Here is a 17,939-nt window from a genome sequence, read left to right as displayed (position 1 = left end):
CATGTCCTGGCTGCTCCACTTCCCACCCAGCTCCTTGAATGTGGCCTGGGAAAGCAGCAAAGGATGGTCCAAAGTCTTGGGACCCTGAACCTGCACGGGAGACCAAGATGAAGCCCCTGGCTCCTTGCTTCATATTGACTCCAGGAAGATCTTTCTCTTTGTTTCTCATTCTCTCCATAAATCTGATCTGACTTTGCAATACAAATAAGTCTTTAAACAAAGTTTAATTGTGAATCTCAGGGAAAGACCATGGTCAGAGTAGTGCCAGTATTTAAATTGTAGCCGTAACACATTTCATCACCTACAACAGTAGTAGCTAAACTGTGGAAGAGATTACCAAAAACACAAAGAAACCGATACAGTTAAAAATCAAAACAAGGGCCCGACGGCGTGGCCTAGCGGCTAGAGTCCTCGCCTTGAACACCCTGGGATCCCATATGGGCGCCGGTTCTAATCCCGGCAGCTCCACTTCCCATCCAGCTCCCTGCTTGTGGCCTGAGAAAGCAGTTGAGGACGGCCCAATGCATTGGGACCCTGCACCCACGTGGGAGACCCGGAAGAGGTTCCTGGTTCCCGGCTTCAGCACAGCACCAGCCGTTGCGGCTCACTTGGGGAGTGAATCATCGGACAGAGGATCTTCCTCTCTGTCTCTCTTCCTCTCTGTATATCTAACTTTGTAATAAAAAAAATAAATAAATCTTTAACAAAAAAAATCAAAACAAACACACAAAACAAGCAAGCTGATGTTCCCAAGAGCAAACATTCAATGACCAAAGTGCTAGCTGTGTGACCTTCTATGCTGCAGTCATTTCTGCTGAACTGAATTGGTGAGGGCAGGATCAAAAGCCAGTCTGTCTTCAAGAAGAGAGTTCGTAGACTGCAACTCTTCCCACGAATATCATCGAATAACTTGTGGATGTATTTTAAAACTGCCCCGCCTTTGTTGCGCATCTGGAGATCCCAGTCCGTCATGGTTATATGTGTGGGTTTCTATGATTCCCTTTTCAGATGTACCCAAAACTTCATAACTCACTATCTCTTAAGTTCCCTTATGACAGAACATCCGTGAAGTGCCCAGCCTAATACTGGGTCCGTAACAGACATTTCTTAAATACTGGTCATATCTGATACTGTTTGAATTCCTCAAAGTTTTTACTTAGCAAGCATACCCGCTAATAAATAGTAGCTGGCTCTGGAAAATCTGTCACAATTACATGACACAAGAAGAGCGAAACCTCATCAGAAATTAAATTAATTATAAAATATTGCAGTAGAGTGGTGTTTTGTGACAGTAGGGAGAGAATTGTCCTACAGGTCAGTGTGCTAACTTTGTTTTCCCTTTTTTGTTAAAATGGCCTATTGGCTTTCCTCTCCCCCAGACTGCCTTTTTGGAAACTTTCCTTGGGTGAACATTGGCTCATCGGGTTAAACTCCCAGTTGAGACGCTTGCAGCCCATGCTGGAGAGGCTGGTTCCAGTACCAACTTTGTTCTGCTTTCCAGCTTCCTGATAATGCACACCTCAGAAGCAGCGAGTGTGCCTCGGTCTGTGCCACCCATAAAGGAGACCCGGGTGCTCTGCCCTCCTGCCTGCTGCAGGCATTTGGGGACTTGACCAACACAGGGGAGATCTCACTCTTTGCCTCTCTTTTCCTGTCTCTCCCTCTCTACCTACCTCTCTCTCCTTGTCTTGCAAATTCATTCATTAAATAAAAGAAAGAGAAGGCCAGAAAAACTCCTCTACTAGCCCAGAGACATAATACTGTATCAAAAAAAAAAAAAAAAAGCTTTTTTTGAGCAGTAGAAAATTGGAAGCATCTCTCTTGTGTGCAGTACCAACACATCATGCCAACGCTTTCTAGAAATACTAATAATGTTTAGAATCCAATCTGTTTTAAAATATTTCTGAAGATGAAGCAAAACATACACCCAATTTTTTTGAAATTTAGAGTATTTCCTTGGTCTGTGAGAAAGCTTGTATTTTTTTTTTTTTCCTTTAAAATCTAGCTTTTTGAAGTCAGGGATGGGTGTTTGGCTCAGCAGCTAAGACACCTGCTGTGATGCCTGGGTGAAGTCCCAGCTCTGCTCCTCATTGAGCTTCCTGCTAATGTGCACCCTGGGATGCAGAGCAGAGGATGGTTCAAGTACTTGGGGCACTGCCACCCAAGGGGAAGATGTAGATGCAATTCTTGGCCATTGGCTTTGATCCGACCTAGCCCCAGCCCGGTCTCCTGTTACAGGCACTGGGGGAGTGAACCCACAGATGGGAGCCCTCTTTTTTTCTGCCTTGCAAATAAATAAGTATTTTGTTAAAAATCTTAAATGTGAAAGATAAACTTTAAATTATGGTGTAAAACATGGTAATTCACTTGGAGTATAAATTAATATACAATTTCTCAAATTGATACAAATGCAAATCAGCTAATATCTATAGCTACGCAGATTGTCTGATCTGGTATTCTATCAATTTAAAAAGTTCCTTTAAAATTTTGTAACATCAATAATGGGCTAACTATAAATTGTGTTTGTGTAAATGCCTTATTACTTTTCATCAATGCAACTATATTACTTAATAAAATTACATCAGGGTTCCAACTTCACTAATACAGACTGTACAGGGGTTATGCAGCGGGGTCACAGCCTAGTTTTTGCTTCTTTTGGAGATGTTATGGGGTGCAGCCAGTGACAGCCAGCACCCCTTTGCAGTGGGCAAATGGAATGTGGCTGTGTCCCCCAACCTCTGTCCTGAAGGTGGGGCCTAACAGCAATGGAATGTTAATTTCATCCTTAGGGAGAAGCCCTCAGCCCCTCCCCCCACCTCCTAGGTGTTTGCTCCGGCCCACCTGTGACACCCACCTATCATGTGAGAGGGGGCAGTATTATTCTGTAACCACTCCCCTCACAAACTCCTATAAAGGTTCATGAAAGGAGGGGCTAGCTCTCTTGGTTGGGTTCTTCCTCATTGCTCTGGCACCCCAACTCTTGGCCGCCCCAGGACAGGTATCCCCTGAGCATGGCCCCTGTGTGTCTGTATTTCTCACCCTCTGTTTACTGCTTGGGTGGGACAATGAAGATAGCAATGTTAAGAAGCTTTGTATTTCTGGTTTGTGTAATACCAGGAGTTCCAGGAGAGGCAGTGCTTAGCAGTAGTAGAATGCGGGCAGAGAGGCCATGGAGGTGAGTGTATGCAGCTTTGGAAGTGTGTCCAGGCTATTCGTTGCATTTCTCTTTGGATAATTTGTATTGTTGGGGAAGCTGGGACATAGGTCTTCAGCTTAATGGATGGACTTGAGGGAAATGACCATTTGTTCCTTTTGGGGTTTTGATTGATTGGATTATGGTTGAATGGATTGCCGATAGACTTGTGCTATTTCGAGTGGGTTCTGTCATCACCGAGCTTGCTTAATAAAGACTCCTTAACAAACCTTAAACATGTCTGGTGTGACCTCACTCGCGCCCCATAACATGATCCTACCTTCATACATGATCCTACCTTCATATAGGGCTGTCACATACATCTACGCACAAATGTCTCTAAACGAGGTAGTGTGAGAAAGGCGAAGACTGAGTCTGTGAATGCAACTTTGAAGGTTGATAAAGGTTAGTTTTTTTAATTTACCCACATCATGTTTTGTTTTGTTTTGCTTTTTTGGCAAAGGTTTTTAAACTATCCTCTCCATTAGGAGCTCAGAATCATCAATGAATCCTATATCCATAAAGAGACAAGAGAGAAATTCGTAACGTATCAATATGGAACATCAGTAATGATTTATTGCTTACACTAACTTTGTGTATTACTACACATAAAAAAATGGTTACCAGCAAGATGCCAACACAAATGGCCTTTTTAAAAAATAAGATTAAATGACCACAAGTAAAGAGAAAATACTTAGTGCGGTGGTATAGTTGGCTAAGCTGTTGCTAGCAACGCTAACATCCCATATTGTAGTCCTGCTGTTCGGTCTCCAACTCGGATCCCTGCTAATGCCCTTGGGAAAGCAGCTAAAGGTGGCCCAAGTGCTTGGGCTCCTGCCACCCATGTTGGAAACCCGGATGGAGTTGTGGGCTCCGGACTTTGGCCTAGCTAAGCCCTGACTATTGTGGTCTTCTGAGGGAATGAACCAATGAATACAAGACCCACCCCCCATCTTCCACTTTCTCTTTGACATTCTGCCTTTCAGATAGAAAACAAATAAATGTCGGTTTAAAAAAGAAATTGCAGGCCTGGCAGCATGGCTTAGATGCTACAGTCCTCACCTTGCACCCACCAGGATCTCATATGGGCGCCAGTTCTAATCCCGGCAGCCCTGCTTCCCATCCAGCTCCCTGCTTGTGGCCTGGGAAATCAGTCAAGGATGGTCTCTCCTCCTCTCTGTATATCTGACTTTGCAATAAAAATAAATAAATCTTAAAAAAAAAAAAAAAGAAATCGCTTTTAAAAGGACCAAAACACAAGAAAGCAAACCAACCTTCTTTGCCTCAAGATAAGCTACTGCAGAAGGAAATTGGAATGGCTCATTTTTCATTCAATTCTGCAAATAAAAAAGATGTGATTGTAGTTGTAGTTATAGCTCTACAACAGTCACTCATTGCTGCTACCCAAAAATGAACATCACGTTCTGAAGAAATGGCCTTGAACGTTAGTCCATAGAGTCACATCAAGGCACTGAATCACGTCATTATCAGGCTCCTGTTTTTAACTGTTTGCAGGTGGTAGAATTTGCTCATTCTCCTTTGGATATTTTGTATTGCCTTATTTTCTACAGTGCATGCAAAATAGAAAAAAGAAAAGAAACAGGGCCAGCTTTGGGTTTAAGAAAACGGAAGAGAATGAGGAGGAAACAGGAAGTATTTCAAGATGAAAATAAAACCTTTTGTTTTTACATGACGGAGGACTGTGGATTATGAAAAAAAAACCCATGATTAAAAGTGAAAATGTTGGCTTATATGTGGTGTGGAAAACCCTCTAGTACGTGCACTCAAATAGTCAATGAACTACATGCTGTTTCACGGCCGGTGCCCACGCCGCCATGACCTCAGGATGGCTGGTTCACATTCCAGCGCTCGACTTTCTACCCACATCTGCTTGTACAGGCTGGTTATCTACCAACTGACCGGTAATTTATTCTGCTAAGGATGTATTGAAGCAAAAACGGGAAGAATGACCTCGGGACAAGTGAATAGAGGCATTGTTGTGTACCAGAGGTCTCAGAAGTCAGACACTTCATTCCATTGGCAGAACAGAGGAGCCAAGGAGAACTGGGTGCACCCGTGTGGGAGACCCGGAAGAGGTTCCTGGTTCCTGCAGGGGACTGTGCAGTAGGTGTAGATGGCACGAAGGTGTGAAGAGAACAGCTCCCCTGCTTGGCAGGGCCCGGGGGAGCTTCCAGCTGTTTGGCAGGGCCCGGCGGATTTCTCTCTGACCACCTTGACACAGTCTCACCACCTTTTTGCATGGACACTCAAGCACCCCGCTAAGAATCCTGTAATCTATTGAGGCATTGTTTGCCCCTGTGAGATGGCTTTGGCAAGTAATATGAGCTTGAGAGTTAATGTTACTGATAATGTCTTGGTGAGTGGGCCTTTAACTGCGCACAGGAGTACAATTAAACCCATGCCATTTCTGGACACCTTGTTGTGTGCCTACCCATTGTCCTGAAATCTGGCCCAGACATATAGCATGCCTTCTGGGAAATGGCTTACTAAGAATTTTACAAACTAAAGAATTGATGGGAGTATGAGTGGAAATTGCTATGGCAAAAAATATAGTTACTGTGACCTAAAAGTTTAGCCTGTTCTTGCAACTTTTTAGAACATAGAAAATGTAGCTGTTTTAGCCACTTTTATAATTTTTTAACTAGGGGAGACATAGGGCAATTCTATTAACATCACAGAGATATACTTTTGACTATAGTTTAATTGTTTATGGGGTTGTAGGGCCTGCAGTTGTAGGGGGATTTAACATTTGAAACTTTTTGCCTTAGATCCTTATGTTCTTTCTCTTTTGATGTATTTTCCCCATTAAGTGATAGATAAGTTGTGAAAATAAAATGTAGTAGGAATGTTTTACTGATTAGTAGGTAACCATCTGTGCCTCGGCCTTGGAGTTCTGGCTGTCACCTAATGGCTACTTCTGAAGAATGAATAATGGTTTGCTTTAAAGAAACTGATTATAGTAACTTACAGAATTATCTTTAAGAGCACCTGGTTGGCCATGAAGTAAAAATTAATTGAACATCTGTGTATGCTGTCTTAGTTCTAAAGTTAAAGATAAAAAATCAAACGTTTGTGCAGAGGCTAGTGATGTGTCTAAGTAAATAAAAAGGACAGCTTCTTCTTGATAATAAAGCATATAGCAAGAAACCATCAAGTGTCAATGTCTGTGTCTTTCTTTATTGCCAACTCCACGCTCCCTTCCCGATCTCCGAACTCTCAGCTGGAGCTGGACTCCGGCAGGCTCCTAGCTTCAGATCGGCGCAGCACCGGCCGTTGCAGTCACTTGGGGAGTGAATCATCGGACGGAAGATCTTCCTCTCTGTCTCTCCTCCTCTCTGTATATCTGACTTTGTAATAAAAAATAAATAAATCTTTTTTTTTTCTTTTTTTTTAAAGATTTATTTTATTTTCATTACAAAGTCAGATATACTGAGAGGAGGAGAGATAGAGAGGAAGTGGAGCTGCCGGGACTAGAACCAGCGGCCATATGGGATCAAGGCAAGGACCTTAGCCACTAGGCCACGCTGCCGAGCCCAAAAAATAAATAAATCTTAAAAAAAATAAAATAAGTAAATAGTGCTTGCTTCGGCAGCACATACACTAAAACAAGCAAATAGAAAAATCTTTGCGGATAAAGACGGGAAAAAAAGCTGTCACTATAGACTCTATCAACATTAAAAGGGAAGTAAGGAAAGATGATTTTCATCATCTTTATTTATTCCAATAAATTCAGATGCAGGGGCCTTGGGGCAGTAGCCTAGTGGATAAAGTCTTCTTGCATGAGCTGGGATCCCATATGGACTCCAGTTCATATCCCAGATGTTCCACTTCCCATTCAGCTCCCCGTTTGTGGTTTGCAAAAGCACTGGAGGATGGCCCAAAGCCTTGGGACCCTGAACCCTAGGGAAGAAGCTCCTGGCTTTTGGCTTCGAATCAGCTCAGCTCCGGCTGTTGCAGCCACTTGGGGAGTGAACCAATGGATGCAAGATCTTTCAGGCTCTCCTGTCTGTATATCTGCCTTTCCAATAAAAATAAATAAATCTTTTAAAAAGCACTCAGATGAAAAGAGGACGTGAATAAATTCCTTAGAAGATACAGACTACCAAGGCTCAGTGCAGGAAGAGAAGAGCAACTATAATGCATTCCTGCTCTGTGGGGGTGCCAGTGAGGTGCCAGTCAGCTTGAGGTACTGAGATGAAGGGCGCCTGGGTGCGGGGACCTGTGTGAGGGAACTGGGTTAGGAGTTTGCATGTGTGCTGCCGGGAGAAGATGTCAGTAGAATTAACTCCAAATTGCGGTTGCTTAGAGACTTATCGAACGTCAGTCTTAAATAAAAGCAACCACATTCCTAAGTTCATGGATAAACGACATGAGATTTAATGAAACCCGAACTTGCACTGTTAGGAGGACCATAATTGAAAGAAAGAGTTTTCTGTTCTTAGTGTCCTATCTGTTCCTCCAGAGCAAAGCAACAATATAAACTGACTGTGTTTCTCTGATGGGGTGTTTTTGGTTTTGTTTTTAATATTCATTTTGTTAATTTGAACTGCCGTGAGAGAGAAAGAGATCTCTCATCCTCTGGTTCACTTCCCAAATGGCCATAACCGGCCGGGCTGGGTTAGGCTGAAGTCAGGAGCCAGAAACTCCATCCAGATCTCCTATATGCTAAATAGGGGCCCAAGCATTTGGGGCAAGCTCTGCTGCTTTCCCAGGCACATTAGCAGGGAGCTGGATTGGAAGCAGAGCAACTGGGACTTGAATCTGGACTTCCAGTCCAGTCTGGGATGCCATAGAAGGTAGCAACTTAACCTAAAAATGCCACATCTCGGTGCCATAGAATTTTTTGTTTTTTAAATAATCACCTGAGTCACTTAAACCAAAGACCGGGAATCATTCTCTACAACGACTTCCTCAGAAGGGTTAGTCTATACTACTGACTTTCTTTACTCTTTTCACATTTCCTCAAATTCGCTTCCCGACAACCATCATAAGACAAGTCATAGAAGGTTAAGTCGAAAAGGCTCCTGGCTTTGGATCAGCGCAGCCCCAGCAGTTGCGGCTGTTGGGGAGTGAATCAATGGACGGAAGATCTTCCTCTCTGTCTCTCCTCCTCTCTGTATATCTGCCTTTCCAATAAAAACAGATAAATCTTAAAAAAAAAAAAAAGTCTTACAGTAGGGAAGAGATGAAGTTGTTCTACCCACAGACTCTTTTTTTTTTTTTTTAAGATTTACTTTATTTCTTTTTATTACAAAGTCAGATATACTGAGAGGAGGATAGACAGAGAGGAAGTGGAGCTGCCAGGACCAGAACCAGTGGCCATATGGGATCAAGGCGAGGACCTTAGCCACAAGGCCACGCCGCCAAGCCCCCACAGACTCTTGTTAGCTTGCTCTAAGATGGTCCTAGAATTAATTCACTTCATCATTCCAAACTCACAGGCAGCCTTGTGTAAGGTTGGGAAGGAGGACCCAGTTCTCGCTTTAATCATAATTAGAAAGTTAAGCCCATCTTAGTTCAAGGTCCTGCGGGAGGATTTTCACAGGAAACCACGTAACAGGAATGAATGCTTTGTGAGAAGAACCAGCCTAAGCTTGGCTGTATCTGTGTGTGCCGCTCCTACGAATTACAGCGAAGTGATGAGTAACACCGGCGAGTCATTACTCCTGATATTGGATATCCGGGTCATAGAGCATTGTTTCATTCTTCGGGATGCAGGATTCAAGAGAAGGTACTTTACAAAGCGACCGCCAGAGACATAGCTGACAGCACTCTACTGACAAGTGTGTCTCGGCTTCCATGCTCACAATGGCAGTGTTGGAGCTCATTCTTGCAGTATGAGCAAGCAGGACTTGACAATCAAATGAGGGCCATTTTATTGCAGAGACTCCACTTTCCATATGCTGCTACCAGGAGGGATAGCACATTTCCTCCTACCTACTCCAGATCAACATATGTTATTCCTTTTTTCATCAAAAGCTGCTTTTAGGGAGACCATCTGATGAATTAGGGATAAATAGGGCTTAAACTATTACTCTTCCTGGGATTACGGCTTTGGAGAAACAAACTACTCAAAGGGATAAAACTGAATGTCAGAATTTCAGGTGAGTTGGAAAAGGGGTTTTCAGTCTTTGTAGTTCCAACGGTAGAGAGAGGTTAGTGCTGAGCGTTAGCTTAAGTCCAAGGATCAGGATAAGATTTACATGTGGTCTGGCCTTCCTTATTTACATTTGGGACAGGGCAGGACTTTATTATGAATGTGTGTGTGTGCGTGTGTGGGGGCAATGGATGGCTTTAGGAGTGGTTTTGTGTGTGTGTGTGTGTGTGTGGCAGGGGAAGACTTAGAGGTGTGTGTACGTTCTGAAAACAAATCAATGTGACAGCAGGTGCACGCCTGGAATCCCGGGAGTCGTCCTGCTGGCCCACTGGGTGGGGAGCCACTCCATCCTGGTTTGTTCAGGAGACTGACATTTTTAGTTCAGAGATGTGCCACCAAGTTCTGATCAAGACTCATTAGTTTTTCCAAAGTGCGACAATTAAAAATAGCTTGTACAGTATGCTAACTTTAGCTTCTTATGCAATGGCTACGATTAATATTCACATAAAATAGCTGTCTAGCTTGGTGTTATTAGTCTACCTTCCTGGCATTTCCTGGCTTTCAGTTTATGGTCTTACCCCTGGTACTACTCTTCCACTTTCGTTACACACCAAGGGACCCACACTGGTGTCAATTCCAGTTCTGGAAGCTCTAACAGCGCTCCCGTTCCTTAAAAGTGGACTTGTCTCCCCGGAGTGCCTTCCAGTGTTTGTCACTTGCGTTCAGTTCACGTAAGTAAGCAAGTTTTTGGGCATTTTATCAACTCTTTCCCTTGGAGGCAGGCCAAAGATTGTCTGCAGGGCATACAGCTCTTTATTCAAACTTGGTAATAAGTAATTATCTCTGAAACACAGATGGAAGAATTGAACCTGTAACTTCAGGGACCTGCAGGCTCGAAGCACAGTTCCCACACAGTGAAGTTGGAAGTTATTTTACCTCCCCGGGTAAAACAAGGCCGTCTGTCATCGTATTTAACACACTGACTGTAGAAACTGTGCAATGTTACGGCTCAGGCTTTGTACGCCATATGTGTTGACAGAACGCTTGAGAGTCTCTCCCTAAACGCAAACGCCGGCCAGGATAAATTAGGGGGGCCCGTGCAATTCAACCACTGCACCACCAGCCACCGCTGGCCTTGGAAGCCCGAGTCGCCTTCGGACAGCATCCAGCGTTTCCTCTAACAAAGGCACAATTTCGCGAGCCATTTTCTCGGCCAGCGCCAGCTTTGTCTGCTCTCAGGCGTGAAGCTGAACCTTGGAGGAGCCCCAGCTGCGGCGGCGGGGCGAGCCAGCAAGCGAGGCAGGGTTGGCGTGGGAAGCTCCCGCCGGGCCGCGGCGGCCGAGGTTTGCAACCTGAGCGTGCCATTAGAGAAAAAAGATCGGAGTCCCGCAAGCGAAAAAGAGATACCTGCTTTGCCTGCAAATCGGGACCGCGGGCCACCGATTGCGGTGCATATACAAAGAAAACTCCAAGGGCCGGCGCCGCGTTTCCAGGGCTGAGCGCGGAGGGGCCGCGGTGGGCTGGCAGGAGGCGTGTGCGGGGACCGGGCAGGCCTCGGAGCCGGGGAACCAGGGCCCGGGGCCGCCTCGGAGCCGGGGGACCAGCAGCGCCCCAGCCAGCGGCCCTGCCCCCGCTCCCGGGCCGCCGACGTCGGCCCCGCCGCCCCCGCGCGCGCTCTGACTGGCTCGCGCCGGCCTCGGGCCCGGCAGCCGGCGGTTGGGGCGCAGCCCGCGGGAGGCCGCCCCGCCCCCTGGCCGAGCCGCGGCGCGCAGCCTCGCCCCCCAGGCCGCCGGGGCGGAGGCGCTGTTGCCTGGGCCGCGCGGCCTGTGAGGCAGGAACTCGGCTGCAGCCCCAGCCCCGTTCCTCCTCTCTCTTCTCCCCTCCCTCCTGGGCTCCAGTCCCCTCCCCTCGCCGGCTCTCGGCCGGGGGAAGGTGGCGCGGCGGCGCGGGACGCAGCAGCAGCAGCAGCAGCAGCAGCAGCCCTCGGCCCCGCCAACTCTTGACGAGCCCGAGCTGCCCGCCGCCCGTCCTCGGATCCCGCGCTTCTTGAGGGGATCCGCCGCCGGGAAGAAGAACGAGGAAGGGAGAGAGGAGGGGACGGCGGCGGGGAAAACGAGAGAGGCAAAAAGAGAAAACGTTCGAGAAGCGAGTAAGGGAAGGCGACGAGGAACGGACGGAAGGACGGACGGCCCGACGGACGGCCCGGGGAGGGGGGCCCGCCATCGAGCCTGCCCGGCCCCTCGACTCCTGCTCCGGGCGACGGCGACGCGGGCGAAGGGCGCGGCAGGCGCTCTCCAGACAATAACCCCGCCGCCCGGCTCTGGGGGCGGCGGCGAGGAGGAGGAGGAGGAGGCGGCGGTGGCGGCCTAGCGCAGCCGAGGCTCGCCTCGCGCTCCGGGCCCCAGGCGGCCGGGCCCCAGGCGGCCGGGCCGCGCCGCCGCCGCCGCCGTCGGGGGTGCGGGGGGCGTGCGGGGCTCCGGGAGCCCGAGGCCCGGGGCGGCCGGCCCTTCCCCTCCCCCTCCCGGCGCGCGCCGGGCCGCTGTTCCGGGTTCCCCTGGACTGAGCTGGATCCTGCTTTTTCGCCAAGGCAGGAAGTGAGTTTCGCACGGCAATTCCGGGCGGTGTCACGAGTGAAAAAGTTCCTCCTCCCCTCCCCACGTTTCCCCCCCACCCCATCCCCCGGTGTATCGGCGCAGATTCCCTAAGTTGGGGCCGGGAAAACTCGTGCAAAAACTCGAGAGCGGGAAGGCAGCCCGCACCCCAGCCCCCCGCCGGAGCAGCCCCCTGGGCGGCCGCGGCACAGCCGCTCTCACCGTGCGGAGACCCGAGCGCGTTTTCGGCTGCAGCCCGAGTGACTCATGTCGGGGTGGCAATCATGTCAAGCGAAGCTTTGAGACGGCAGCCCTGAGACGCTGTCCGACCGAAAGGTAATTTCTTTTTTTTTCTTTCTTTCTTTTTTTTTTTTTCACGGAAGCGTGGCTTTAGAAGTCTGCCAAGTTCACGGGCCGGGCTAGAGGTGAACGCTTGTACCCCCAAGTTAGCGTGCGGGGTGTTGCTTCTCAGGTGCGGAGGCGTTGGGATGGGAAAATGGTCGAGCTGGTTTTTTGTTTTGTTTTGCCTCCCCCCTCTCGCTCCGCTGCCATCTGGACTCTGGTTTGCTGAGAAAGGAGTGTAAGAATGCAAGTAGGGCGAAGTTTGGAGCGGTCGGAAGAAAGGGTGCCTTTGTTCGGCGCCAGGTCCAGAAGTTTTCGTTTTTCTGGAACGGATGCAATGTATATCAGGTTCCTCGGTCTGGCGGCTTGGCGTTCGGAAGAAAGTTGGGTCGCTGCTGCGAGTGATTTGCTGTGACTGAGATGGCTGCCGCGTTTGTTGACAGTGCTAGCGACTCCAGCACCTGGCGAGCGTGGTTTTTTTTTTGGTTCAAACCCTTGTTCAGTTTAGTTCATGGCAGTTTAGTTCAGGGACAGGAAATCTTCGCCCGCTTTAGCCTTTGAGGCGGGTACTGCTTTTTTCTCAGTTGTATCAGCCTGGGTGCTTTTCAGATGTTGAGACGCCCGGAATTCTGGTTTAGTTCATGCATTGGAAGCAAGTCTCTGGTTGGACTTTTCCGGCTGCCGGTCCATGAGGATGGAAAAGCAGGGAGTGAGGCTTTCGGCCACCGAGGAGGGGTGATTAAGACGCACCGAGCACCTGCAAGCAGTTCGAATCCCTCCAACTTCGGCGCAGATCAGAACAGACTATATATGGAGGGAAGTCGACGCTTGGAGCGTTTTCTTGGGAAACACACGGATTGGGCTGTGTATGAAAAGCTGTGCCTCTGAATACGATGGGGTTTGCGTTTTTGCGTTGGCATGTTTTGGTGTTTAGGTGTTGTGCTCCGCCTAATAAGGGTTAGGAACTTGGTGTGGGGCAGGACTCAGTGAAGTGTGACTGGCACCCAGCCGAGCTGTGCCAGCGCCCCCGCCAAGGAGAATGGGGCGCAGCAAGCCCGCACCATGTATATATATTTTTTGCAGCGGTGTTGTAGTGTCTTTGTACGTTTAGCTTTTCCCGCACTACTTTTGCGGGAAGGGTAGAGGAAAAATAAGGAAAAGTAGTGTTTCTTTGGCAAATACTAAGTGAATATGGTCCATCTGTTCAATCAGTGGTATGTCAGTTGACGTTTGGTTGATCAAATACTAACCAAAATAATTCCGGGAAACCTGAGGAAAAAGTGACTTCCGTTCAAAGAGAAAAGGTTGGTTTAGAAGATCAGGATCGAATTCTTTCACAACCTGATCTTTGCTACTTCATCTTTTAAAAGTACATTTCACAACGGGATTCTCTTCTGAGAGCCTGAGCTCTGGAGAGTGTTTTAAAAGTGTTAACTAGCATGTAATTTCTGTTAGGTCAAATCGCTTTATCAAGGAATTTAAAGTGCACAACTTTTTATGATTTTGGATTAGGCAGTCAAGAAGGTTATTGTTGGGCATCTGAAAGAATAGAACAAAATAAATGACGTTGAACTTCAGTTTCCTTATATGGCTTATACTTGGCCTCAGCCACAAACCTTAACAGTGCAAGTCTTTGACCCAGAATTACCACTCTGTGAAGGTATTTCTGTGTTCACAAGTTTTACAGAAGAACTGTTGCAGCTCCTGATAAGCACCTGGTTTAAATGCAGCTCTTGGGTTTTATTTTGTTTTCTCCCCTTGAGGGAAGATTGGCAGGTCTGCACATAGGCAGCCTGGTTAAAAAACCTGCTGATTTGAGCAATTGCCTTTGGTTCTGTTTTTACCTTTTGATAGTTCATCATTTGTCATTTCCTTAAAATTCTGGTACTTAGCACTAAATAAGTTTGGCGTTTTATACTGTTGAACTGTATTTTCAAAGTCTTGTTTAAAATGTGAGGGTTAAAAAAAGCTTAGGAAAGCAATCAATTGCAATACTCTCAATTCACTTCAGGATTTGGATACTCTTAGTGTTGTATGAATTCGCTTGCAATAAACTGGAGGAGTACTTCCAGAAAGTTTATTTCCAAAAAATGCAATTTAAACATTTTTTGTTGTTGTTGTTGAACTTGAGGTTAAACCACAGCAAACTTTGTGTTTAAAAAGCTTACAGAGGTTCAAATATGAGAACCAAATTTTTATTGTTTGTGCTTTTTAAAAGATTTATTTATTTTTAATGTAAATTCATATATACAGAGGAGGAGAGACAGAGAGGAAGACCTTCAATCCATTGATTCACTCCCCAAGAGACCACAACAACTGGAGCTGCGCTGATCTGAAGCCAGGAGCCAGGATCCTCTTCCAGGTCTCCCACACAGGTGCAGGGTCCCAAGGCTTTGGGCCATCCTTGACTGCTTTCCCAGGCCACAGCAGGGAGCTTGATGGGAAGCAGAGCTGCTGGGATTAGAACCGGCGCCCATATGGGATCCTGGCGCATGTGAGGCCAGGACCTTAGCTGCTAGGCTGTTGCACAGGTCCTGTGTTTATTGTGTTCTTATAAAGTGATAACTGTGGAGACATGTATCATTGTTAAATATTTTAAACTCAGTTGTTTTAGGTCTTGGTGGTGTTGAGCTATTGGTAGTAAATAATACCTTCTAAGAAACACTTTTAAGTTTTGGAAAACTAGATACATATTTAGGCATTTATTTCAAACAATTATTTATAGATGTAATATGATTTAGAGAATATGATTTAGAGTTTAAGCTGCTTTTGTTGCAGAAACAGATTATGGCACGACTTACCAAGTATTTGGGATTATCCAGTATTGTAGTGATGCTGGAAAGCAAGTCATTTTCTGATTTGTATTTGTAGCTTGCCTAGATCTCTTTAAATACCTTTGTTGCTTGCATGCTCTCATTCGCTTTTCAGTTACGTGCTTCACCTTTTTTTTCTGGGAATATTTGTGTTATAGAACCTCCAAAATGTTCTCCTCTTTTTCCTTTTGTGATAGTATATGTAGCACCTCTGTTTAACCGTTCTTAATAGATTTTTTTCAGTTTTTGAATGCACTCTGCATAGAAAATAGGTAAACACGTTGATTTTTATCTCTAATATTTGCTTTTAAGTTTTCCAAGAAAAAAGTTGTGTTTCTGTCTTCTACTTTTCTTTATTATATTTTTCTGTTTTTCTGGGTGCCTGTCATAATTTACTATTCTCTCAGATGTGCCTGTCGGCTTTTCCCTTTCTCCTTGATCTTCCTAATTATAAAAAGAAATCTGGGGGCTGGCATTGTGTTGTATGTCGAATCACAGCTTGCGGGGCCAATATCCCATATGAGTGATGGTTCAAGTCCCAGTTGCTCAACTTCTGATGCAGCTCCTTGAGAAACAGTGGAAGATGGGGCCTGCACCATGGCTTAACAGGCTCATCTTGGACCTTCCAGCACTGGCATTCTATATGGGCACCTGTTCCTGTCCCAGCAGCTCCACTTCCCGCCCAGCTCCCTGCCTGTGGCCTCGGAAAGCAGGCGAGGACGGCCCAAAGCCTTGGGACTCTGTACCCGCGTGGGAGATCTGGAAGAAGCTCTTGGCTCCTGGCTTTGGATTAGCTCTGGCTGTCGTCATTTAGGAAGCGAACCAGTGGATAGATCTTTTCTCTGTTCCTATATAAATCTGAATTTCCAATAAAAATAAATCCTAAAAAAGAAAAAAAAGCCAATGGAAGATGACTCAGTTTTTGGACTCTGTGCCCATGATGAAGCCCTTGGCTTCAGCGTGGCTTAGCCTGGGTTGGTGCAGCCATCTGGAGTGTGAACCAGCTTGCTCTGTAGCTTTTCAAATACATATGTCCATCTTTTTTGTTTGTTTTCTTTCTTAAAAAAGAGCAATCTAACTGTTACTCAGTTTTCTGATTCCTTTGGCTTCCTATTTTTATAGTTAGTTTTGTTAACTTCTCCTGTTGCTTTCATATTGGGTTGTTTCTTACGTCTTTCCCCTCTTTTCCAAAGGTTATTGGTCTGTCACTGCAAAAATCCATCACCTGCAGGGTGAAGTTTATTTAATCACATAACCCTATTTATTTATTTGTTTTAAATATTCATTTATTTATTTATGTTTAAGAGGAAGATCTTCCGTCTGATGGTTCACTCCCCAAGCAGCCTCAACAACAAGAGTTTAGCCAATCCAAAGCCAGGGGCTCTGAGCTTCTTCTGGATTTCCCACGTGGGTGCAGGGTCCCAAGGCTTTGGGCTGTCCTCGCCTGCTTTCCCAGGCCACAAGCAGGGAGCTGGATGGGAGGTGGGGCAGCCAGGATTAGAACTGGTGCCAATAGGGGATCCTGGTGCGTACAAGGCGAGGACTTTAGCCGCTAGACTACTGTGCAGTGAGTGCCCCGTTTATTTATTTGACTGTGAGAATTGCAGGTGGGAGAGACTGTCGCTGTCCTGCAGCGATGGACTTGGTGTACACTTGGACTACTGACTGATGATCAATAGCCAAAATTTATTAGGGGCAACAGACTTTATATGCTGAGGGTCATACAGGATTAGGGTGGAGATACTTAGTTGACTTAGTTTGGAAGTCCTTTTGCCTTGTATATTACTTCCCACTCAACTGTTCTTATACAAATGATATCTCATCAGGTATACAAAAGGTAGCCATACAGTTGTTCTCATGCAAAGGATATCCAATCAGTCACACACAAGACATCCATTCAGTTGTTTATCATACAAATATTGTCCCATCAACTGTAATGCTGTGCTCCCTGACTACGGTGGCTGACCTATGGTCACAATGTCCTCCTACAAGAGACAGGTATCTTCTGTCTTCTGGTTTACTCCCCAGATGACTACCATGACCAGGCCTGGGCGAGGTGGAAGCCAGAACTTCATCCCAGTCTCTTGTAGAAGCCAGAATACGTGGGGCAGCCTCCACTCTGTTCCCAAATGCTTTAACGGGGAGCTAGACTGGAAGTGAAGCAGCTGGGACCCAAACTGGCAACCCTGTGGATTGCTGAGTTCATAGGCTATTCCAGAACACCAGCCCCAGCTCCTTTTAATTCTGAGAATATGCTTTTTGCATTTCAGCTCAGTGTACATACAGTATTAAACTTAATATTCATGTATTCTGTTATTTGTTACCTGTATTTGTGATTTGTGTTTAGGTTCCTCAGCTCTGTTTTTCATGTGTTTAATGTCACTACGATGGACTGTTTAGGTCGCGTCAATGTGCATATTGTGATTATTTGTGGCCCTGTAACTGTTCTCCGTCCTACTTTTGACCTCTTCAAGCACTTATTTCTGTTATTGGTTGAAGTATATAAAGGAAATCCAGCTTTATATAGATAGTGGTTGGAAAGTGAGCATTATTTTAATAGATTTTTTAGTTAATTGTGGATACGATTTGACACTAAACTTTCGAAAGTAGTATATCGTAGGTTTTTTTTTTTTTTTTTTTAAGATTTATTTATTTTTATTGGAAAGGCAGGTTTACAGAGAGAAGAAAAGATTCCATCCTCTGATTCCCTCCCTGGGTGACTGCAATGGCTGGAACTGAGATGATCAGAAGCCAAGAGTCGGGGGCTTCTTCCTGGTTTCCCACGTGGGTGCAGGGTCCCAAGACTTTAGGCTGTCCTCTGCTTTCCCACGCCACAAGCAGGCTGTTGGATTGGAAAGTAGAGTAGCCAGAATTAGAACTTG

The 17,939-nt window shown here is 46.2% G+C and overlaps 1 protein-coding gene across 8 annotated transcripts in view; it reads left to right on the top strand.

The window, feature by feature from the left end:
- Window positions 1–12,050: 12,050 nt before the first annotated feature.
- ERBIN (erbb2 interacting protein) overlaps window positions 12,051–17,939 on the top strand; it is a 96,316-nt gene continuing 90,427 nt past the window's right edge. For all 8 annotated transcript variants that reach the window (XM_058680175.1, XM_058680178.1, XM_058680176.1 and 5 more), the window contains exon 1: window positions 12,051–12,238. The gene's annotated coding sequence lies outside the window, so the exon portion shown is untranslated. The remainder of the gene's footprint in view (window positions 12,239–17,939) is intronic.

The sequence above is a fragment of the Ochotona princeps genome, chromosome 23, assembly GCF_030435755.1.
Source record: "Ochotona princeps isolate mOchPri1 chromosome 23, mOchPri1.hap1, whole genome shotgun sequence".
Taxonomy (NCBI): Eukaryota; Metazoa; Chordata; class Mammalia; order Lagomorpha; family Ochotonidae; genus Ochotona; species Ochotona princeps.
The sequence above is the reverse complement of the archived record's forward strand: the minus strand, read 5'-3'. Positions and strand labels throughout refer to the sequence as shown.